At 41.6% G+C, this 26,076-nt stretch overlaps 1 pseudogene; it reads right to left on the bottom strand.

The window, feature by feature from the left end:
• The window catches only part of LOC126051810 (protein ELYS-like), a 45,092-nt pseudogene extending 19,374 nt beyond the window's left edge, over positions 1 to 25,718 (bottom strand).
• Between the last annotated feature and the right edge of the window lie 358 nt (positions 25,719 to 26,076).

Genomic DNA, 26,076 nt, shown 5'->3' with positions numbered 1-26,076 from the left:
ATATCTACACTGCTCTTCTAAAAGGCATACAGCTTCAAATGCTACCCCAGATACAGCAACTGAAAACACTGCCATGAGAAATGGCAATCGGCAAAGCAACAGCGATACCTTCTTTCTTCTCTGATTAATCAATCCACGCACTGGACTGAATGAAGTGACACTGCTGTAAACATACCTACACATCTTCATCTAGAAGCGTTCAGGTCTCCTTACGTCAGCTCAGAAAAGATTTTACAGTATTGAATGGGTTTAAAAGGAAGAGAATGAAACCAGCTTAACGATATGGACAATAGTTAGTAAGAAGAAAAAGGTTATAATTCAGAGAGATCACTACTATTCTGTTCAGGTAGGCAAAGGCAAAAAGAGCAGCACCAAGAAGATTGATTGGTCAGTTGTTATTTCCTTACATGAGGAGAGTTTGATGGCGGTGAATGGAAAGAGAGTTTAACACAAGCATCAATACGTAGAATCCCTGCAAAAAGCCATCACTGAATTTGACAGAGACTGACATCGCTTAACTGGCATCACTTACGTTGTCATTCCCTTAAGTGGATTAAGAAACGGAAGCATATACATTCTTGCTTGTAGGCATGCAAGTCAAACTCCACAGAGCTATTGAGCACTTAAACAATGAGATGGTTAAGCTACAAATTGCATCTCTAAGGATCTATGTGTACTGAGAAGTCCAATTTATAACCTACACTCGTTTTTATTGCATGGAGCAAAGTATTTCACGAAGCTATGGGACAATGTGCGTACGGCAGTTAACTTAGAACTAAACTTTCCCTCTTCAAGACTGTTCCCAACTTTGTCCTGCTTCCAAAAGGATTCTACGTCCAATAACCACACGCATGCTGAAAATATTCCACAGTCTGAATCCAACAGGGTCTGTGTTAAATACTGTGGTGGTTTCATGTGAAACAAAGTTTACAGGCTTTTGCTTCGGTTGGTTGATCCTGTTTTTTAAAACACAAACCTTAACCACAAGAGGTGTCTCCAGTAAATTCAGCTCTGATGCTCCTGAAAAATTCTTTTGGGAGATGGAACCAAGCATATTTGGTTTCAGCGGGCTGGGTGCCATGAATGAAGTAGAAGCGCTGCATGGTGACTGCCAGCTATCACCCTGTGCTGCAGAACTTGAAGGAACAGGACGAACCACCAAATCCAGCGATCTGTGAAGAGACACAATTGAAACTGTGAACATAAATAAATACCTGAAATAAAATCATGCTGCGCTCAAGACATCTGAGGTGATACTTAACAAAGACATTCAAGGAACAAGAAATACAGGTGAACCCTCACTGCTGGGCTGATGTATCAGGCCCATGAACAAGTTACAGGCCTTCTCTTGTTTTTTCATTATTTCGTGACATGTCACACTGAATTTCCTAAATCCCTGCCATCTGAGGCAAGAGTAATGCAATTTTACGTGGCACAAGTGATGTGTAATTCTCATGTCAGAAGAAAATTCCTCTGCATTTCACTGCTGGGGCCACTTCAAATTCTCCACTTAGTTGTGTCCCCAAGCTGACCTTTTCTTTAACAGGTACAAAGCTAAATTTTGTTAACGGGTGTCCCAACAAATGCATCGGGCAGCTCCGCATCAGGGAGAGGACGTGCTATGACTGGTGGTTCTGTAGCTCTAGGCCTAGAATTAGACGGAAAATGTAACTGACTTTCACTCCCCTCAAGTCCAAACGTACCAGAATTCAAGTTTCACCTTGAATATACCACCTCTAGGAAAATCATCTGACAACTGCTAGCTTCTTTTTTGCTCTTTATAATTCTGCCTGGTTTTGAGTAAAAAAAAACAAAACAAAAGGCAGAAACGAAGCAGAAACTGGGCCCAAAGTGGTAAAAGATTACTATTTGATCACACAATCAAGTCTACCAAAACCTGTACACCAACAGCTTGTTGGCAACCATGGTTTTCGTTTCAGCTACCTTAAATTCTGTAAACACATTTACTGTAATGTAAATAGATGTATTTGCACAAATGAGATTATTATAGCAGAAGAACTCTCGCTCCAAGTATTACTTACGATGAATTGATTCTTAAATGTTATATCTTGTAGGTGCAAAAAAGCCAAAGGAAGCTTTATTCAGGTGCCCCTTCCCTCCAAAACACTAACATAATTCAAGTGGATTTCTCTCTCTCTCTCTCTCTCTCTCTCTCCAGACACGCAGCTCAAGACTAAACTTTCTTAAAAGGCTGCTTACCTATCACGGCGTGAGCAACTGGTTTTCTGCTCATTTCCTACCCCTACTTCTCCACTTTTGGACAATATATTACTGATGAACGTTGCTCTTGTACGCACATTTCCTGCATTTGCTTGTTTTGTTACTGTTGATAACGGCTTTGGTCTTGCGACTGTAAAGCAAGAGGGGAAAAAATATCAGCCTTGTGTGATCAAAGTCGTGGTCAGTTGTCCATTGTATTTCCCTCCCCTAAAAATTACCTTCTCTTGAGACCGATGAAGGCAAGTGGTAAGGCTTGGCTCTCTCTCTGGCCAGCTTCCTTTGAACTCTAGGAAGGATCTTGCCACACTGGTCCAATCTAGAACTTCTGGCAACTGCTCTCTCTCTCAAGCGAGGCTCACCATCATTCTGATGAACAAAAAGCATAAAGCAAGAAGGCAACTGATTACAAGAAGTTCATTGCACACAACTATCTCTGCTATTTCTAATTAGTGAATACATTTCCTCCACAGATACTGTACAATACCGCCACTGCACAGAGGAGCAGCAAGTTCTACTCCTCGGCACACACCAATTCCACCCGGTAATTTCAGCAAAGGGCAAGGCAGACTAGGATAAGAACAGAACCTACAACTTCTGGTTGAAACAATTCCGGCACTCGGCAGAACCTTACTCCGATCCTCTTGTTCTCACCTGCAATTTTCAAATGCCTTACGAAATAGCAGGCTTTCCCTTGTTTTTCCTGTAACACCAATGTCCGAGATGACTGAATATTCAGGACAACTGCAAATTACAGTGGACGCAATGATGTGAATATTAAAACAGGTAAGAAAAGGCTACCTACACACACCTTCTGCCTGAAGTAAAGTTTTCAAATGCAGGACCTAAACCTTCCAAGACCACTTTATAAGTGCGATCCACTGGAAAACTATGGTTCCGGAAAACAGAACATGTATCACAGATTCATAACAGAAGTTCGCCAAACGCAAAATTTGTTCTGGCTGTTTTGAGAAATAGAAGTTAGATAGGAATTTCTGTCATCAAAGGGGTAAACCAGAAGTTGCGGATTCGCAGAGCTCATGCTATACCTGGAGGAAATAAAAAGAAAACCAAACCAGCACACAGATTTTACCTGTGGATTGGCATCCAGACTGCTGTCAGCTAGAAAAATAAAGTTGTGTGCAAGATTCAAGAGATGACATACAACATACTCTTCAGGCCACAGAAAGGAGTGACACAAACAGCGTTCAGCATTCTAAACCATTATTCCTTAGATGCAAACAAACTATGTTAAGTGGAGTTGACAATGGTCTGCAACACTTAATTTATAACTTCACGCAGTAGCTTTGGAGTAGTGAAATATTTTGTTCAACTTTTAGGTTCAGCTGTAACGGAAAGTGTAGAAACTTATTCCTAGTATTTCAAAGAATGGTATAGAAAACAAAGCATTGATTTTTATTTTATTTACTACCAAAAATGGTTAGTAACACCCAACAGAAACCTGCACACTTGACAGAACTTTCATGCTTACCGTAAGATTAACGTTCATTGAACGATTCGACTGCAGCGCTGGGATATAGTTGGCACGCTGCACATGGTGGTCTAAAGGAAATCTAGGATTCCGAACAGCAGCGTCGCTCTGTAAAATCTTCTCCAAACACTCCTATGCGAAATAACACATTTCAAAAATCTGTTATGATTCTGCCTCTTCTCTTTTCAAAGAGACCATTAAGATTTTTGTCGTGTCCACACTTACTTGTTCAGTGCCTGTGAAAGGTAGCTTCAGTAAGTCTTCCATTAGTCCCATCTCCTGACAGATTTCATACACGTGTTTTAACAGCTCTTCGATGTTTAACCTGGTGGCATGTTGCTGCAACAGACCCCAGGCCTCCACCACACACCTGTAATTAAATTTTTTGAGACGTAAAGGCTTATTACTAGTATAACCAAAAAGATGCCCCCAAACTACTGTCTTCAGAGTTTAAAGGGAATTTAGGGGATGGTGATTCGTATTATTTGTTCTCCACCTTTCACAATATTTGAATGCCAAAACGGTGGGACAGGTTTCTTTACCTATTGGACAACAACACAGCGAGGAAAAGCCGCACTTCACTGCTGCTTGGCATTGCTGGCTTCATCATCTGTAGGTATCTGAGGGCTCGCCTATGCTCTCCTTGGCACATCAGGGATTGAATAATTCTCCTGTGCTGCCATGACACAGTTTTGATTGTAGCTGGATGAAAGAGCAGGGCCAGTGAATTCTGTAGAGGTTAGAGGTCAGGTGTATTACGATATGCACATGCACGCACACCACAAGAACATTCAAAAGTACCTTAAGTAAGGGTGGACGTGTCTTAAATAAACTGAGATGACTAACTACTGTAAATAAAAATTCTCAAGTATTTGCAAAAAAGAAATCCAGTTAGCCGTACAGAACAAAGCGAGTGTTTTAAAAGGAGTAGTTCACACTTTTCCAGAGTAACCAAATCTCTGTGTACAAACACCACTTTTTATAAATACATTACCAAATAATAAGCTGTTCTCCCAGACAAACAGATATATTAACTTCGTGACAGGCAAAGAACAACCTTCAGCATCAGAAAGAACATGAATTAGGTTGAACAGTCACTTCTGCAGTCTTCTGCCTCAAACCTTGCTGCTATGATCGTCGTTTTAGTATTTAAAGTACCTAAAACACTGTCTTTGAGAAAGCGCTCCATCGGTCTGCTGAAAACAACCTAAATGGATGGCTTTGAAAATTCAAGTATCAAGCATTATTAAAGTTGATTTCTTCTTTGTTTTAATCAATTTCCTGTCAAAGTGGCTAAAAGAAAATTTCAGATTATAACTTATTGCTGAACATGTCGTAGCAGTATGACAAAAGGGCTTCTAATGTTGTAGCACCTGTTATTAGCTAAGCACCGATTTTTTTAAAATCATTTTACAGATTACAGCTTTGGACTGTAGGGGATGTCTAACTGAACTGTAACGTACTTACTTCGTAATCATTGTGATCTAGAAGCCAAAAGCCTTCAACAAGCTTAACAAGTCCCCAGGGGATAGCAAAGGCAGTTGGGAAGGAGTCGATTGAAGTCTCTGTTTTATTCGGAAAGGAATGCATGATATCTAGCAGCAAGTAAATTGTCTGACATCAAGTATCTAGTTAAGGCTAATAAATTTGGAAGACCAAACATTTATCACATCACATTTTGAAAAACACAGTGAAATCAGAATATACAAGTGGTAGGAAGCAGAAAATACTGCCGTATTAGTCTGGCCATTTTGAGCTATTATAACCTGAGGACGGTCAGGTCCTAACCACAAAACTGCATTCTGAATAAATAGCCAGAAAGAAATACTCTTTGATTTCTGTAAGGCATTCAGAAAGGTTAACTTTAGATACTTAAATACTTCCGTTGTTACAAACTCAGGCTCCCTCTTTAGTCACTGGAGCTACCAGCTGGACATTCAAAACACCTGAACATCCAATGCTTAATTATTAAAGCAAACAATTTCTACCGTTGGTTTTTTCCCTCATTTCCAGAGTATATAGGACAATGGAAATTAAGGTGTCCTTACAAGAGAACCTAGCACTGAATGATTGACACTGGATTTAAAACAGTATGCGGATCACTCATCAGTAGTGTCATTTTCTCTTTCTGACATCCGTTTTTAGGGACATATTCTAACAAGACAGCTCTGGGGTACAACCCTTTTTAAACCCCTTGCTCTCTAGGCTCCCCTCTCGGGTTAGGCAGCAAACAACAAAAAGTAATTCTGTAGATTTCAGCAGCTTAAAAATTAAGTTTCTGCCCAATGACTTTTCTCTTCTCTCTCTTTCTTATTCCGTGTGCCTGCACTTCTAACAGAACAAAAGCAAGCACTGCTATCTGGGCAGGAAGACAGAAGACTTGGGCAAAAATCAGGTACCGGTTAGAAATCCTTCTGCTCTCAAGCAGCACGTATTACTGCATCATCCTAGTAAGCAGTCATTTGCTACAGACACGGGTGCTTTAAAAAATTAAAAACTGTGCTAAGTTTTGAGAAAAACCAAGGGAGATTTTTAGCTTTAACATTTCTTAGTAAACCTGTTTTCGCATGTCAGAAAAGACTTTGCAACAAATAAATCATAAAGAATCCACAGTACAAAGAAATAAAACAACGCTCCTGTCCACATCTCCATTCTAAACTAAACGTGTTCACTTGCACTGTGTTGGAAGCATAAATTCAAAAACGTTATTAAACGCGCAGGTGACAAACATTTAAGAACATTTATGTGCGTATACTGAAGGTGTAGTAAAAATAACGAGAAAGGATACAATTGCATGTTTGTAGCTTTCTTCAATGCCTTCTAGCAAATAGAGATCCAGCAGTGCCTGAAAATGAAAAATCAAAAGTTTTTTAAAAACTCCTGTCTTTCATGAATCATTGGCTTTTGGGTGGGGCTTTGGGGGGTTCGTTGCTGTTTTCAGTGAACATAACACTCACGTGTAAACTAGCAGGTGGGTATTTCCCAGTTCCTCCTTCATCTCTCCGCCACAACTTCTCAACTTGGTCTCCTAACTGGGAAACCATTCCATCAATCATCAAGCAGTCAGAATCCCATTTTCCTCTGGAACAAAAGGTAGCAAGGATTTGGAGAGTCAAACACTAATTCCAGCCTCTCAGTGTAACAGATCTCCTCCAGTCAAACCAAACAAAAAAAAGCTCCCACGAGGCAAAGAAAGTGACAAACACACAAAGGCATGATTATGACTTGAAACGGCACATGAAAGGAATGTCTGAGTCAGATGAAAGATCTTTGTTAGATCATACTGAATTATTAGAGGACTTCCAAACAGACATCCTGGAAAGCTCCCCTAAAGGGACCTTTTCGTTTTCAGGTTTTCTCTTTTGTTGTCTTGTAGTACAAAGGAAGTGTGAACTAAGTTTTTTATGTGCCAGAAATAACCACTCTCCTACTGTCTAACAGAGGAAACGCAACAGTGTCAAAATACCAGGACTATTCTTTAACGCAAGTCTAATGCCTCCCGTTGGAGTGTTCCAATACACAGCTGTGAGAAGAAGACAACACCACGGAAAGTTCAGATTTTGTTCTCAGCATCTCACTTTTGTTACTGAAAAAAGTTGTTTTCAGAAAGCTGAGCATACAGGTGAAGTTTAGTGTCATCTTAAGCAGCATTTATGTTTCTATGCACATCCCCATTATGTTTCTATGCACAGACCATTACAACCACGGATGGGTGAACCTTTAAAAATTGCTTTCTTCACAAGTCCATCGCAATCTTTGGCTGACTGGGACACTACCCTTTCATTTCCCCATCATAAGAAGCAGAAAGAGCACACTGGAGGTTGTATGCTTCTAAGGAACACCTGAGCCGGTATGTAAGTTACTTGAGAAGTAAGCTAAGTAAGATGAACTTTAAAGTCAATAGCTACTACGCCGCAGCTTGCACCTTAACTCATCTTGCAGCATCCTCTTCTTGTTCGCGGTGCCATAGCCTAAGCTTCTTTGAGCTCTTTATTTAGTTTTCAGCACAATTTCCAAAGAAAAATCTATTATCGTCCAATCCAAGGCGTATCACCTATATGCTAGTGAGCTAGCGCAGCAAAGAGAGTTCACGTTCGGCAAGTGACTTTTATCCAACAGCCAGTAGAGTGCTAGGTGTGCCAACTACATCAAACTCTGACTATCTCATTAAATCACACAAATGTACTTGTGATTTAGGCCAATACAGTTATTACCATCGCTCGCTAGTCAATAAACGAGATGAGGTTTGTTTTGTTTTTAAAACTTGCTTTCTTCTCTGTCCAAAGCACCTGTTCTGTGAACGCCGTGCTTTGCTGAACGGGAGATCGCTGACCCTCTCCTGAACACATGACCTTTTTCAGTAGTACCAAATGATACAGATTGGCTGCCGGATTAAGCACGCTACCAAGAAACGACGATGCCAACAAGTGGTACTAAGCAGAGGTATATACAAATATTGTAACACAGGAAAGTAACCTCCGTGTTCAAGAGAACGCATGCATCACTGAAGTGAAGAGGATTGCTGGCAACTGCATTAAGCAGAGCAAATACCAACTGTTGATAGCAAAGCCACTCACTGCCACTTCTCATTTCACAGTGGAAGTGTTCTCAAGTTCTCCTGTAAGGCTTACCTTGATAAACGCTCAAGTTTCTGTCGATGACCAGTGTAGTAGCTCTGAATCAGAGGGTAATTGTAGAAAGGTCTACCCAAACGCGCATCATCATCTACAGGCAATAAAGTAAAAGCAAGTTAAAGAAGCAATATCACATTTTGAAACTAAAACGTTTGACTAAAAGACAGACGATCATATGAGCTAAGCATCAAGAAGCACACAGGCAAGCCTCCAACTTTGAAAGAAGCCGATCCTCTTTCTGCCTTTGCTAAAGGAGTGGTAAGACACAAGACTCAACTCCTTCTTCTCTCAAGTGCCATTTCAAGTTTACAATTGAGGTAGCATTTAGAACACGTACTGTAAGCGGAAGCTCACTACAGAAAGGATAATTCTCAAAGGGAATGGTTTCTTAAACATGTCCTGTGAGCATTTGTGAGACAATGAAGGCTGACAATAGACTTTATAATCCACCCAAATAAAGAAGTCTTGCTGAGGTGTATTTTTTCCTCAAGCAATGAATAAAAAGTTCCAAACACGCAGGTAATGCCTTTGCTGTAAAAACAAGCATTCCCGTATTTGTTGTGTAACAGTAATTTGTTTAAAATCCCAAGTCTTTCAAGCTGTGGACACAAGCAACTCCTTCAAGTCAGAGGCTTATTGCTCTTTCTAAGGAACATCCAGGAAAGAAACTGCTTGCATTATTCTACACTATGCATTTGAAAAAAACAGGAGAATCTCCGTTTCACCAACAGAACTTCAGCACTGACAAAACATTTACAAAAACACGGCTAAGCATGTGTTCATCGGAATCACTTACTGGATAGTCTCCCGGTTACAAATGTATTACAGTTTATGCTTACCTAAACCCTCTGGAAGGAGACTGGATCGACAGAACCAGATGACCACTCGTGCATACAAAGAAAGGAGGCCAGTTACCACCTGCTTGTTTGTCAAGTCAGTAAAACCTGAAAAAAAGGCGTAAGATGATTTTTGTTATCCAATTCCTTTCATTTTTACAAAACCCCCTTCATCATCCCAAATAGAAAGAATCAAAGGAACGCGGTAGAAATCGTGGTCTTTGCATTTCTCACTCTGTAGCACCTTCTTATTTGAAGAAAAAAACCCACATTCACCACCAAAACAAAAAAGCAACCCCTACAAAGAACCAGATCCACTAAAGGTTAAAAGAAAAAAACCCTCAAGCCAGAACTATTAAATACACTCACAAATAAGACACTTGTTCTTCACGTAGCGGGGATTTTTACCGTAGCAAAGGGATAGTCTTCTTTTCCCCTCAATATGCCAAGGACAAGTGATAACATAAAAAGCTACAGAAACTCAAGTAACTTATTTCACAAGTTACTCATTTGTGCTTCCTTTGTATTTTCTAGCAATTTGCAGTACAATATTCGCATGCAATTATAAATTGCTAGCTAAGAATTAAAAGGAATCATTTGCAGCGCTACCACATCCGGTTGCTGGAATCTCCACCCAGCTGCTTACACAGCTTCTTGCTGAATGTAGCCTCCCCTACCCACTTGCATGAACTCCACAACCAACTATTTCCCTGAAATCAACGCATATTAAGTGGTAGTCCCAACTTCTCAGATTTAAGCCCCTTCTCCCAGCTAAATTTGGCTGTCTTCCAATCATCAAAACCAACAGAAGCTCATCTTTCCACACTTACAACTCAAGCATAATTCCAAATCTTAGTAAAAGGTACCAAAGTTTTCATAGATACGATTACAAACCTTTTCCAGTAAGCTCTTGTGCTTCTGTTAGAAAACGGGTTAAGACCACGCTAAGGTTGCTCAAAAGCAACTGGCAGTGCTGAAGAGACTGTAACGTCTGCGGGTCAACAAAGTTGCGAGAGCCATCAAACAGCGGAACACCTTTTCAAGAATAAATATTACATCATTAGCCTGCAGAGCAATTTCAGAGTTTCAAAGTACGCTTAAAGAACCCCGTGCGGTACCATATACCGCCACATTCCTGAATACGCTCAACTAGAAAGAACCATTTTATGTTTGCAGAATGACTACACTAGTACTCACATATTTGGTCAAACTCATCTTTTGCATAGATCACTTTGTTCCATGTCCACTCAAGAACAAACCGTAAATTAGCAGCAGAACTTGGCTGCGCTTTAAAAAAAGAAAACAAAAAAGAAATGAATCGACAATTGCAAACTAGAAAAATAGATAACATAAGAACAACGTAAGAAATATTACCTTCAGATGCCCAGTGTTTAATGCATCCAGTCAGAAGTTCTAAAGAACCTGTCTGGACAGCAGCTGACAATACCGCTTCTAACTGCTCCTCCTAAACGTAACCGACAAAATAAACTGAGAATCTTACATGTTTTCAATATCTGAACCAGCAACAGCAAGCGTTTGTTTCTAACTGTACACTCATTCAGGCATCACACAGTCCGCTAGTACACACACAGCTAATTCCACGTTCCTTTTCTTGACTCTAGCCACAGGCTGCACTGCTTGTTGGTCTGAGAAACACGTTAAACTCTTCCTCTAACATTGCAACTTACTGAAGGCTGATTCTAACCTTTATTTGCATGCCTCTGCAGCATAGTCTCAGTTTACCGAGTTCCAATTAACTGTTTCCGGTAACATCCTCTGCTAATACCCGTCACGCATTTTGCACGTAGAAGTTTGCCATCAGGAATGCGTGAAGGGGACAGAGCAAAGACAACAGTGCAACGCTTGCACGGAAACAGTGAAGCTAAGGTCAAGCAGCTTCCTAGACTCTGAAGACATGAAGCAGTTCAGACACCCAAAACTTTATCATTTTCTAAAATGACAGAAAAAGACGTGAAACATTTAAATTCTAATAGGTTTAAATTTTAGGCTGCTCAAATACTGTATTATAATGCAGTGGTAATCCTTGAGCAGGATAATGCACAGCTATGCACAGACGTGCGATTATTAAGTAGCAGCTAATTTCAGCTGGTGTTGTGATACTTCTTTCAGGTGAAATGAGCCTTCATAAAATTTTACTTTTTTCTTTTTGTTTTTTTCTTTGTTTGTTTTTTTTTTAATGTGTTTTTTTTAAAGACATTCAAAAGTAGCTTTCCCTTCTAGGCAAAATCATTACATTCAAAGCAATTTCTACCCATTAGAATACACATATGATATGTCCATCTTTTTCTGAAAATGGGTTTCAGACGAGGAAACACACCAGATACTACTTATGGTGGCAAACAAAACTCCAAACCCAGCTTCTTGACCCTAACTCTGAAATTTGTTTTAGTAACTTTCAAAAGAAATCCCTGCTCAAATGCATAACAAGTCTCTGAATGATATGGCCACAATTCAGCAAAGGTTATTAAAACGCGTCTTGATTTCCCAAGCTATTTCCAGACCGGAGCTGACATCAGAACATCCCATTTGAATGCAAGAGTCTACGTCAGGCTTGCAAAATAAGCAGTCTGTGGGCTAGGGCAGCTTGCCAAGAAACTTATTTTAGCTACCACACTGTGCAGAAGTGTTATTTGCCTTAACGCATTTCCACAAATCTGGTGAACAATCCAGTAGACAGGAAGATGAGGGCAGTGAGAAGACCGCTCTCCCCTTCCTACCAATGGCTCCACTGTGTGACGACCAGCTAGCTAATCGTTTAGCTTGGATCCTGCCTGGGTGAAGAGGGGCTGTTCATCACAAAGGCTCCGTCTCTCATGAAACTCTTCAGATGAGAGAGAAAGGTTGGTGCACTGCAAATGGAAAACCTGTGACGAGGGGGGTGGAGTCCCTATGGGGGGACAAAGCAGAGAGAAGATAGTGGGTGTCATGAGATAAAGGCGATGCAGGTGTTGCAGCAACAAGGGGGCACTCTAAGCAGAGTAAATTGGGCTACGAGGCTACAGAGGTGAAGATCTGCTTTGAGAGGCTGCAGGAAAGCCTACTGATGAAGGGAAGATGAGGGGGAGCGGTGATGAAGTTGTCGGGCAGAGCTGACAAGAGTAATTGTTTACCACAGCCCAATTCCTTGGAAGCAAGTGATCACGTCTAGTGCAGCAAGCTGATGTTTGCAACAGCTCGCATCCGAGTGAGACACCCCCATAGTCAGCTACTGCATGAACATAATGCTTTGAGAAACCGATGGGGTGAAGGTTGTTGTGAGGGAAAGATGCTTTATGTTGCGCATGACCAGCACTGCCTGCACGCTTCCTTGTGCCCATCTGTGGCACGGAATTAAGAGATGGGTCTCTCAACGCAGATCTCTTAGGGCTGCCCCCACTCAAACTCGGTAGTTTGGATTGAAGAATACTGTAACTTCTGCTAACTCAAGTCAACACCTGCATTTCAATGCAACTTGCGAATAATAGGAAAATCAGATTATCATGTCTTGTAGCCTCTACAGCCCTGTCAGACAAGATGGATGTATTTCCCCCTTGATTCCCTGATACGCACTCACCTGACTCAAACTGGATGGCTGGACATCAACGCGTCTTGGAGGCAGCAAGCCAGCTACAAGACACCTCTTGTAGCTATCATGAATGGCTTCACTTCTTAAAGGACCACATTTCTTTAAAAAATTCAAGGCCTGAAACATTAATCAAAAACTACGGATTAAGACAGCAGTGTTATCCAGTCACTAAGGTTCTGAATAATCGCTAAGAGAAATAATACAAATGTTCGCTTAAATTGTTAGAAAGCTTGCATCGGTAAGCACTACTAGGTAGAGTCTTAAAGACGGCAGCCAAACTAACCGCTACGGTTTATAAAAAATATCCTGTAAAACAAAAGGTCAGCCCTTGCAATGCTTAATTAAGTATTCTCTAGCTTCTCTGTCAATACACAGACCTTTTTTGACCCTGAACACTGACACAAAATATATTCTGTATAAGCTAAAGCTAGCACACAACTCCAAATCACGCTTTGGAGGACCCTTTCTGTGCTTGTTTGTGCACAAGTCGATTTATGTTGGAAACACTTAGTGAGCTGAAATTTAATTCAAAATTATTTGTCACAAGCTGTGCAGTGGCTTGGAAGTTTCAGTTTGGCCAAGTGCGGGAGAAAAAAAAATCATTTTTCTCAAACAGTTAAGTAATATTTCATTTTCTCCATTCTGCCCTCCTTTTTCAAGTTAATCAGGCATCAAAACCCTAACTCAAGACTATGGACGCAGTTCCACTGATGGGTAATGCAGAAGTAACAGCTTTCCCCAACTTCCACAACATTTTTGTTCTTGCTCCTACAACAGCAACGTTGTATTCCGCTCTAGACATTCAATCCCTCAGCGTGCTTCAACAGGAGACAGTGGTAGTTTTACAGTCCCAAGAGTGCACCTAAAATGTTACCATTTGCATAAAACTGGCAGGACACAATTGCCGTCATGCGTGTGGATGGGCAGGATGGGCATAAAATGATCTCCGACACTGAAAGCAGTGCAATAGAAAACAGAGGAAAGGTTCATCTCTTGCCATTCTCAATAAAGATACAGTAAAAGATCACCTCCTTCTGGAAGCCGATGCAAGTCATATGAACAACTCCGGAGTTCAGCAAGCACGTACCACCTGCAGAGACAATGAACGTTTGACAGCCTTCCATACTCTCGCACTTAGCTTATGACCAGTTTACGTTTTGTAAATAGCAGTATCTGGAAAGCTGTAACTGAGTACCCATTTTCTTCGTCAGATCACTTCCAAACTTATTTTTTTGAAAATAATTACTGCGTGTAGAAATTTTATCTCTAGTGCTAGCGAGGTGCTCTGCTCTGAGCTTCAGTTCAACCTCATTTCATTTGATGACCATCACCACTTCACAGGCTACATTACAAAAGCACCAAAACCCAAACCTCAGCAGACTGTCAGGTATGTGTCACAGCATTAAACACCTTGTTAGTACAACGTAATCAAGGGTTGAGCTTGTGAGGGTTTGGGGCTTTTTGGTTTCGGATGGGTTTTGAGTGACAAACAATGAACAGGAGAACCAATAAATGGCATTTGACCTCACTTTAAGCTTATCACTATCAAAAGCAGTGAAATACCTACCAAAATTGTAGGAGCTTGGATGAAAAAACTGCTCAGGTAGTGGATGAGAAAGAGGAACTCCCCGACTTAGACTCCGCTCGTGTACCAGAATATCCAAAAGGGGGTTTGGAGAAGTCATGCTTATTACAGTATCCAGTGACCACAACGCAAAATAGGGGCAATGATGAAGGAGTTCTTCTGGCCTGAAAGCAAGCAAGTGCATGAGCTAAACACCGACTTTCAAATGATTGATTTGTAGGGATATTGAAAACAACTTAATAAAAATATACCTTAGTGAATCTGGCATGTGAGCATGATACCAGCAATTAATGTCAAATACACCCAAGTAAGCAGATGGTTTTCCCTGACCACATGTATTCACTTGCCAGCTGAAGACTGATACACTGGTGTCAGGCGATACTACTGTAAAAGACAAGACATTGTTTCTTGTTTGTAGAAAATAACGCTATAGCTGATATGTTTAAAACACCACTTCCTATTTTGGCTTAATTCTGTTATATCACTCACGAAGCACAACACTCACTGAGAATAACAAAAAAATGTACGGAATAGCAAACATCTCTGTGACAGGTTTCAGTCATACTGCCCCCTCTTCTTGTATCACTCAGCAGGCACTACTAATTTCCAGATTGGACTCAATTACAGGTTTTAAGAATAGCTCCTTTCCAGCACATTCAGAATGAACGAACACAATTATCACACAAAACAAATACAAAAACCCCAAACCCAACAAATGGGAAATTGGAATAAAGATTTTAACATAAAACATTCACAATGTTATACTCCACTTCTCTCAATAAGTGGAATGGTTTGTCTTCTCTGGGGAGAACGCATTCTCCAGATGGAAGCAAAGGATGTGGTATATCATTTACCCTAGTAGAGTAAGGAAGAGGGCGACAGTTTGTTTGGCAAAATGTTTCTCTGTTCTCTGCTGAATTCATCATTACGTTTAGGGATCCTCACACACTTTACTACGTTTCATTGTGAACACCTGTGCCGCTTCCGTTTTGTAGCTGCTGCAAGTGCCTTTGAAGATACCAATTAATTTCATAATTCAGAAGACAGCTTCGTTGCTAGCCTCAACCCACATCCAACAGCAGCTCCTGTGTGCCTAGAACTTCACTTGAACAGATTCTGAATAAGAGCTAATTAGAAACCATCAGAGAAATTACAGGTATTTCTCCATGCCTCATGCTTCATAAAAAGGAGACAGAAAGGGGCTTTGTTGTTCTTATTTTGGTTTGGGTTTTTTTTTGTCGGGTGTGGTGGAGTGGTGGTGTGTGTTTGTTTTTAACAAGCTTTTAGGAGGCACTCTCCTCAGAAACGTGACACGAGTGGAGAAAATCCAAAGGGGTTTTTGTTAGATTTGGACACACTGTTGACAGAGGGTGGCATCACAAAAGAGATGCAAGTTGCCGCTTCAGGACTAAGTCAAAGATGATAAACAGAAGTAGCCTAGAAAGATCATGCAAGTGTCTTCTTTGTAAACATCATACATCAGTAAAGGCCAGTAAGAAGAGAGGGAAGGTGAATAATGCAGTCAAAACAAAGGGCCATGAAAGTTATCACTGCAGCGGGCTCAAAAATATGGTCAGAGCATAAGAGAAGTTGTAAACCCAGAGATGGACATTTAATTATTGCAAGATAATGAAAGACGTCGTAGGAGTTTTAACTGTGCATATGGACAAGGAAAGCTATTGCTTTAAGAACTTGCAGGTGTAGGAACCTATTAGATTTAGAGAGGAAGAAATGGACAGGCAGATCATAGAATCATAGAGTTGCTTAGGTTGGAAAAGACCTTTATGCTCATTGAGCCCAACCCTAAACCCAACTGCCAAGTCCGCCACCAAACCACGTCCCTAAGCGCCACGTCTCCCTGTCTTTTACATACCTCCAGGGATGGCGACTCACCCCCGGGCAGCCTGTTCCAATGCTTCGTAACCCAGTCAGTGAAGAAATTTTTCCTAATATCCAACCTGAACCTCCCCAGGCGCAACTTGAGGCCATTTCCTCTCGTCCTATCACTTGCTACCTGGGAGAAGAGACCAACACTACACCTCGCTACAACCTCCTTTCAGGTACTCGTAGGGAGCGGTAAGGTCTCCCCTCAGCCTCCTCTTCTCCAGGCTAAACAACCCCAGTTCCCTCAGCTGCCCCCCGTAAGACTTGTTCTCCAGACCCTTCACCAGCTCTGTTGCCCTTCTTTGGATGCACTCCAGCACCTCAATGTCTTTCTTGTAGCGAGGGGCCCAAAGCCAGGCAGCTTTCCAGCCACTCCTTCCCAAGCCTGTAGTGTTGCATGGGGTTCTTGTGACCCAAGAGCAGGACCTGGCACTTAGCCTTGATGAACCTCATACAGTTGGCCTTGGCCCATTGAGCCAGCCTGTCCAGATCCCTCCACAGAGCCTCTGTAGACCCTCAAGCAGATCAACACTCCCACCCAACTTGGTGTCATCTGCAAACTTACTGAGGGTGCACTCAATCCCCTCGTCCAGATCATTGACAGAGATATTAAACAGAACTGGCCCCAATACCCAGCCCTGGGGAACACCACTTGTGACCGGCCACCAGCTGGATGCAGATGCAGACATAGGTTGGAACAGGGAAAGAAAAATTCAGGTAACACTCCTAAGCAATGGGGAGCATCATCTTATTGTTCAAAGATGACAGCTGGAGGAATAAAACGACTGGCAAGCATCATGCAGGTGACTCCACCATACATTGCTATAGCATGTCAGCAAGCATAAAATACAACTTATTTTTTCCTTTGAAGAAGTCCCATATAACTTAAGCACCCATTTTAAATAAGCCCAACAAGCTAGTCTGTAAAGGTATTCAAGACTCACAGACTGGGGTACAGAACAGCATTCATTGCTTAGATTCCAAAACTACTTATTTTAGAATAACCAAACAGGGACATTAGAACAAACCTGCATTAACGCTATCCTCTCCGTCGACACATTTGGGAAGTTTTTCTACAGTCTGACAGCTAAGTAATTTAATATCGCTGGCCCGCCCGCTCAAGGGAAAGACTCCACCTGTGAGACCTAAACTGTATCTTTCGACACAGTATTCCAGACCCTGGGGAAAAAATAAAAGGAGAGAGAAAAGGTCATTTTGAGATAAAAACATTACAACTAAATACGAAAGAATGTGGATATGTATAATATAATATGCCTATTGTACTGTATATTTCCCACGAGCTTATTTCTGACGGCAAATAGAAACTATACCTGGCATGCAAGAGAATGAAGCGTCAAATAGTAACGGGCTTTGCACATTTTCAAAATTTAGCATTTCCCTAGCTAAAATTTGCTCTGAAGTATGCACAGTTCATTCTACTTTATCAAGTAACTTTGGAAATAACAGACATGTGCAGAGTAGATAGGAAAAATCTAAACCATCTCTTCGAAAAACTAGCATGAAGCCTAAGCAAAGAATCCCATTTTTATTGCAGAAGGAATAATCACCAAACACAGTTTATCATAAAAGATGTCCTGAAAAGGTCCACCATGCCAAAAGACCCTTTCGTCGGATAAAGTACTACAACTCCATCAACCTCTTAGAGATGAATTTTAACCGCTAGAAATTTCAACTTTTATTCATCTAGGAAGAGCCAGTCCCTCCCAAAGTTAGGGCTGAGGGGAAGGGAAAAAAGATATCAAACCATTCCTGCCTAAGACAACTTCTGAAGCAAAACAGTGTATTTTAAGCTCTCCACTGGGGCAAGCAAATCTAAGTTAAGGAACTCCACTGCATGGAAGATGTTAAATAATGACTTTATTGACCCGTAAAATCTGAAGACAGTTTTCAAATGAGATGCACTTGTCAGACTCTGATGTGGAAGTGGAGGCTGTATACTCTATCCACCTGCAAGCATCACGTAGGACAAACGTAAAGGTGCGCTCCACGACCGTGCCTGGATGCACTAGATTTCAAGCTTTCTTTCAAGCTTCTGTGCACCCTCTTCAACGAACAAGGGTCAACAGGAGATTCCTCCTCCTTTACTCAAATTTGGCCTGGCAACTGGGAACAACTCTGAAATTTTCTGCCACGGAAGACGGACAAGAAACTTGACTCAGCCAGTCACGCAGGCAGACAGTCACGTAGTACTGACCAATCTGTGACTACAGGGAAGTATTCCGACACTCCAAGTGTCCTCTGTAGAACACAGATCCTGTACTAATGCTTCTTTTATGTTTTTTTTCCGGGGGGGGGGGGGGGGGGGGGAGTTGTTTGGGGCGGGGTTTGGCAGTAGGTGTTAGCAAGACTTGGTATGAAGCTACATGTGTTAAGTGGCTCATCTGGAAGCTAGCTGAAGAACCTGACTTTTCCCCCCAGAGGTCCAGCTGTTTAGTTCTCTCTTCAACTACCTTGTGAGATTGGTTCCTGTTTCAACCTTGCACAACGCTCATCACAGGAACGCAGGAACAGCAGGGGAGTAAAATATCTCAAAGCCAGAAACTGGTGCCTGACACCTCTTAGAAGCCTGTGAATGTATTACTGGTTGCACCGTCTGTAGAGGGTTAAAAGTCTTACACTAACGACACCACAGCCTTCTCAGGTCACAAACGCAAACCACATAATTTAATCACTTTGTGTGCTTTTTTTAAAACTGGAGTTTTTAGTAGACCCATTTTTCAAAGCTGCTGAAACATTTCAACCCTCTGAGGTGAAATCTGACACTCGTCACACCTTATTCAGGAAAATAAGATGACCGAGACAAAGCATTGCCAAATAGTAAAAGGTCCCCCATTTTAACATTAAAGCCTTGAGACAGAACAAAGTAGCCACGTGAGGAATGGATATCGACGTCTGGGTGTTCTTCCAAAGCAGCACACAGTACAAGGTATTGTCTTTGCCACTGCTAAGACTGTAGCTACAAATAACTTTTACAAGAGGATAAAGCAAAGCAGAAGTTCAAAAGTGAAACTGGAGAACGATTAAAGCATCTTTCTCCAGTCGACCTGCCCAAGTGCTTAGAGCACTACAAGAGATGCAGCAGTATAAAACATGCCCAAGAAGACTCAGCAAAAGATTGGGTTTTCAGTCACCGCTGAATTTTGATGGTAAAAATCACCCCTGACAACTTAACTGATACTCACATAGACAAAATCACTATTTTCATCTTTTCACATACATGCACGCCTTACCTCATACATGACTTGTCCTGGGGCCAAGCGTTTTCTGTCACCAAATGCTAACTGCAACAGACGTAAACTCACAACGTCACCTTCACTGAAAAAGGTAGAAATTATGACATTTGATTACAAAGCTGCTTCAGAGGCCTTGTTAACATTTTATTAGATCTAGACTGGTGTTTTCTTGCTGAAAAGAAAAACACCACTTCCCAAACCATCAGATAACTGGTCATGTGTAGCCGCTATAACACCAAGGAGGACATTTGGACACTAACAGCTTCAGGGGCAAATGCTAACCACACAATCTGAAAGCTTTAATATGTTGTATGGACTACAAATTGCTGCTTTAAAGTCAAACTTAAGAAGACTGCCACTCTGTGAACAGCTGAGCTGATTAAATAGCTTGCTGATGCTGAAAGAGAGAGATCTTTCTCCCCTTCCCTTCCCTTCCCACCAAAGTTCCAGCCCCTCTCTTGCATACACACACTGCACCCTTCCACATACGGATTTGGGTCATTAGCCCAGCAGGAAACCATTGACTTTGCTGCTGAACAGTGATCGGTCTCTGCCAGGTGAGCTGACCTGGCTCACAAAGGCTCCAAAGACCGCGCAAGTTGGCACAAGGTAATCCGCAATACTGTCACCTCCCTCCTTTAGGGGCAGCCGGCTGTCACATTGGCACGTTTAGCGCTCGGGATCTGCAGCCCCAACTACTTGTAATGGTATTTTAATCCCATGGTGCGAGTACCAAACAAATCGTGAAGCAGTCCTCAAGAAACAAAGGAAATCGTTTCAGAATGCAAGCACAAAAATATAGCCACTGTTGCTCTGCCTTCTTTCAGAAGGTAGGCACTAGTAGGTCCCTCTTCACATCTGTTAAATCCTTTAAAAATTGCATTGTAAGCTTAACACCTTCCATACCTGAGAGAATCTCCTGCACAGCTACATAAACAAAACAAATATACATGTATCAACTGTATGTGAACAAAGATACAAAAAAATTTAAATGCATTCCATGGCTTATCGTAACTTTTTATTCACCTTTCTTGTGTAGACTGAACAGCCCACAAGTAGCAACAATGGCGAGGATCATTCTCAGGCTCCTGAAAAGTAACAGCATAGACAGGAATCCTTCCTCCTTCAAGCTGAGAGTGGTGCCTATGTGTTTGGGGGGGGCGGGGGGGGGGGAAGAAGAAAGAAAAAAAATGAAAAAAAGAAAAAGGAAAAGGGGAAAAGGTAGGAAATAAAACCCCTGTGAGCCTACGATGGGCCCTAACTGTTTGTGGAAGGGTAGAAGCATCTTCTGAGAAAAGAGCTTATCCTTCCATGGTTATCCTCAAAGTACAGAAGGTCACACTTCCATCTCAAGACAGGTGAGTCAGGGAAGCGACTGCTTTTTATGCAACAGTCAAGAGCTGAGGAAATTACTGTCCATCAAGTGCAATAACCTGGGTTTATATCCTTCTCTGCCTAGGGAGGAAGAACATAAATGATTACTTCAGCTGCCAGGCAAAAGATTGTTCCTCCTGTTCCAGCCGACTTCAATATTGAACTTAAAATGCAGCCTATCTTCTGAACAAATCTAGGACAGTGCCAAACACAAGTACTTTCTCATTTCTTCACTCGGATGCTACGTAAAGCATTTTTCCTCCAGACTTCTGAACCTTACGTGTATCTTCACAATCTATTCTTGCCACCCAATTAGTCCTCCACTGTCTATTTATGCATCCAACAGTTTCTGGTGAGTCACTGCACGCTTGCTTAAGCCAATCCCTATCTGAATTTGGTCACATATTTCACGTGCGATTGCTCTTTGGCAGATATAAAATCGTCTCTTAATTTTTCTATTGCTTATAGATTTACATGCCCCTTATCCTCATCTCCAAGTGTTCCAAGCAAATTTTCATTCACACACAACGTTGCCTCCTAGTTTGGACAAGGCTGACATGTAGGAAAGAATATCTTGTCAGGCACAGATCAGCTATTGATATTTCGTGTCTCACTAGTTTCATCCTGGACACTTTAAAGAATATTACCACCAAACCCACATTATTAACATACTTAAGCTTCACAATGTATGCCCTAATTGCAGTAACTGGTTCTGCAAAATCATTCCGAAAATCTGGTTCATCAAAATACACACATTTCCTGGCTTCACTGAACACTACTGATCGGACAAAGCGTCTTAGAAAAATGAGCTCTACCGCATCCTAAACTGCTTGACGTAACCCAAAGAAGCATGCTTTCCACAATCCCTCGAGCCACAGGCACAAGAAGGAAAACAATCCTAGTCCACTGGGGAGAAGGCGGTCCATTTAATCCATGTTTGACTTTTCATAGTTATTTCAGAAGAGGATTTCTAAACATTCCAAGATTATACCCAAAATTTCAGTCCCTAAAATGTTCTCTTTCGTGAACATGCTTCCGTAAGCAAACAATTGAGACCCCTGCACCTCCAGGCATGGCCAGGTGTAAAGGCCTACTTACTCCCTCTTCAAAGTTTTCATATTCCACAGTGACAGGCAGCCATCTGAAAAACCCACAACGAGCTGATTGCTTCTGCTTATGTAGTACAGGGTTGATATTGCTGTTCCTGAAGGATTTTGTAGTTGAAAGCAGAGATGTCTCCCTTCTCTGGTCACAGCTTCTCTTCTTTGTGGAACTTCAGCAGGAATTCTAGTGGCAACTTCTAGACCTACACACACAAAACCACGCCATGAATTAATGTGTTAGGCCATTTAGGCTGCATTTTGAACACTGATGTGACAACACATCTCATCCAATTCTACCGCCCCGGGCAAAATACCCATTTATGCAACGCTTTCTTTTGCATGTTTCCAAAGAACAGAGGAACTCTCTGATCGGACAGGTATTCTCAATCGTATTATAAAACCAGGTAAAAGCGTAACCTTCGTAGACAAATTCTTCCTGGACTCTATAATAATCACGCGTTTGGGCCTCATGATGAAGCTGTCTGAAGCGACACCAACTCCTGAAGCCACTCTTGTAATAGCCAAAACAGCGCATGCAATCCGAATATGCAAATTAGAGAATCCCGTCATCCAAAGGCACGATTTTTGACAAGTCGGATTCATTTTAACAAGCAAGCCTAAAATTTGCCCCAAGTCAATTCACAGAAGCAGAAGAACATTCCCAAGAAATAGGGCGCCTCTGACACCACTTCCTCTCAGGCAGCTGCATTGACAAAACGTGGTAAAATTCCTACACCTCACCGGCAAGCATCATAGTGACATACGGATCTTGGTGGCAGGGGGGCATTTATCACATTAGAAGGAGTATTAAGTCACTCCCGTTTTTAAGCAGGTCAGGACTACACCAAGTCAAACCGCCACCTGTAATCAGCAGTCAGAAATGCCTGCACACTAGTGTCTTCCAAGTGGGATGCATATTGTTTATACACAAGTTTTCTCACTCTCAAATTCAAGTTTAAAAACTGCAGGCTTACCCGAGGCTTGTGTTTCATTCTGATTGCAAGAGAAATCCAAACAAAGGTCCACCAGAAGTAGATGACCAACATCTGTAGCCACTGCTGCCACTCCAAAGAACCATCGCAGACTCTGATGTAGGTGCCGAGTGCTCACGCTGGGTCCTCCGTGATTAGTTATGGGTTCTATAGCAGTTACCTACAGGAAAACTGCAAGCTAGCATTTAAGCTCTTTGACAAGCTAAACAGAAATCATTCAAAAGTCAAGCCAGAATTAGCACATCAGAAACAAGAAAGTAACTACAGAGGACCATAAGACTTAAAACCAAAGCATTGTTTCCAGTTATATCAAGAAAAAAACAATATAGTGAATCTTGATGTTCTATTAACTTGCACTGATCCTTGTTTACATTCAGATAATGAGACTAGGGGACATTACATCATTGGACTTCCTGGGTTATAGAAGACAGAAAAAAAGGAGTAACATTCCACCAGCCTCTCCCATCTACACAAACACAATATTCAATAAGCAGAGATTCAAGGACGGCAAGCTGAAAGTCAATCTTTCGACAGTCCATCAGTAACTCCCTAACGGCTCTTCTTTCCTATCCTAAGTCAACATAAAAATCTGTTCTGCTCTAAAGCCACCTGCTTGCTAGTCCGAGATTCTGGGGAATGTGTCTAAGTCATTTACAGCACAACTATGGAAGTTTCAGATATTTTAAAGACACTATTTCTATCATATATAGAAATCAAGCATTTAGGAAATGTATGTTACAAACACTGGGAACAGGGGGTTTTGGTTTTTTTCTTTTTCACTCTGGCCAAAAAAAGATAGTTCTCAATGCCTTTTTGTGGCAGTGGAGAATTAGGTAACTATGTGCTCTACCATAAACCCAGAAAACTTGTTTTACCATCAGTAAGCTCAAAAGATAATGGTACCATTAAGCCCAAGAGTTCGCACCAAGGCTCTCTCGACTGGATACTCTCAAGTGACAGTCTGCACTAATGCAAGATAGAAGAAATACCGCCTGCAAAGAGACGCTCCAAAGCTTCTCCTGAAACAGGATTACGCAGCACCTGACAACGCAAAAGCTTCGTTCCTCCGATTAAAGAGTACGTACCCTTCCTGGGAGAACAACTGCTTTAACCACTCTCGATATTCCAAGGTCGTACAGACAGAGAACACTTCCCTCTGCTTCTTCCAACCCAACCAGCAGTCCCGTTCTCTTCTGCCAGGAAAAATCCTTCACCACACGAATGGTGGGAGGCTTTTTCTTTACTCCACGGAAATGGTAAGCAGAGCGCCGCTCTCCCGTCACATAGTTCACTACCTCCAGTTGAGGACCACACGCCAACCATGCCAAGCCACTTCTCCCTGTAAGAGAAAAGAAAGCTAACTAAAGCAAATTTCCAACACAAGATTGCAAACAACGGAAAAATTGCAGCCACTGCCCCTTTCCTTCAATTAAAGTACCCCAAAGGGAAGACCGACTTCCCTAGTTGTGGTCAATTATTTAAAATCACCCATGGAGATCCGCCAGCACTACCTCTTAATGTTAACAACCTCATTATTTTGCACTTCTACTTGTCATTCCCGCACTGAAGGATTTTGACTGTTTGGGATGAAGATGACAACATATTGATCTAGAGTCTTCATCCCATATTCGGCTTGTTTTGGCTAGAAATCGTCTAAATACATACGGGAATACGAGTCTTAAAGCATACTTCAAAGTTAACAAATCTAAACCAATTCATTTCTAGTTTATTAATTTTACTTGACACACGCCTGCTTGGGGCAGGGATTTGGATGGCAGCAAGAAATTATTGTAAAATGGGCACTGCATGAGTAAATCTAATCTTTTACATGGGCTGATGACAGAAAGAATTTAACACATTTTCTTTCACTGAACAAACTCGGAGGAAGTATTAACTCAATTACTGCACTTTCAGTCAGGTAGATGGATTCCACCTGGTCTAACAGAAGCCTAGACAACCAGACAGGTACCCAGCTAGCTCTACTTGCGGATCGCCTAGAAAGTCAACTACCTAATCTGCTTAGCCACTTTCAGCAGCTCTCCCTGGGTACTCATCTGCACCCTGTTAAATACGTTGGAAATATGGCTGCAGCGCTTAACAGTGTTATTCTCTTCCTTTGCTGTTTGTATTCACACTAGGAAAAGACAAAGCCTCTGTAACGGGGGGGGTGCCTCTGTAACGGGGGGGTGCCTCTGTAACGTTGTAGAAGAACTAGTTCAGCATGTGGTGTTACGATGGTCATAGAGCTTGAGCTGGTACAAATAAATAGGGCCCAAAACAACACTATTACTTTTTTGAAAACTGCCTTTTATTTAATTAAAAATTGAGTGACCACGACATTGAGGAAGGCCTGCTGACTCAGCATGCTTAAGTAAATTATTTGAGTAGCACAAGACTGGTGAAGGTTGCTGTAATTTCAAAGTTTAACTCTACTAGTTGTAAAGTTTTAACATCAGCATTTTTAATAGTTAAAACTTCCTTCCTTGCTGTTCTCTCGAAACCTGATGCATCTTAACAGCACCAGCCTGACACAGTCGATACTGTGACCCTGTGCTTCAGGTAACCTCCAGGCAACAAGAACTTCAGACCGAGACCAAATTTAAAGGAGAATGCTCACCTCCAGAAAACTTCCCGCGCAGCACAGAACCTAGGGTTATCTCATCTTCCCCAAGTGCCTGAGTAGTCACCTCTGGAAACTGCAGCAGACTGCTCGTTACCTGAGCAGATAGGTGTTGCATTCTTCACTGTAAATAAAGAAAAAAATGCAAAAATAGACTCATGTCAGCCATAACTGAGATTTGCTTTCTGAGATTGACAGAAGTTTCATCAGTATGCCGCAAATAATCCCTATACAGCTCCTGTAGCTCTTTTCCTTCAAAAAATGGCACTCAGGACAGTTTTTGATCTCACAGCAGAGCAAAAGGACAATGCTTTTACTTTTCTAATGCCTATGAGATCACCAACAAAAAGTGACACAGGGGTATTGATAAGGTCAATAACAGGAAAAAAACCAATACACCGAGTTCAAGTCTACTCAGATATGTAAGTCTGTAGTAAGATGCGGTCCGAGAAAAAGCGTATTTCAATTAGCGCTGCAG

The sequence above is a fragment of the Accipiter gentilis genome, chromosome 28 (genome assembly GCF_929443795.1).
Source record: "Accipiter gentilis chromosome 28, bAccGen1.1, whole genome shotgun sequence".
Taxonomy (NCBI): domain Eukaryota; kingdom Metazoa; phylum Chordata; class Aves; order Accipitriformes; family Accipitridae; genus Astur; species Astur gentilis.
The sequence above is the reverse complement of the archived record's forward strand: the minus strand, read 5'-3'. Positions and strand labels throughout refer to the sequence as shown.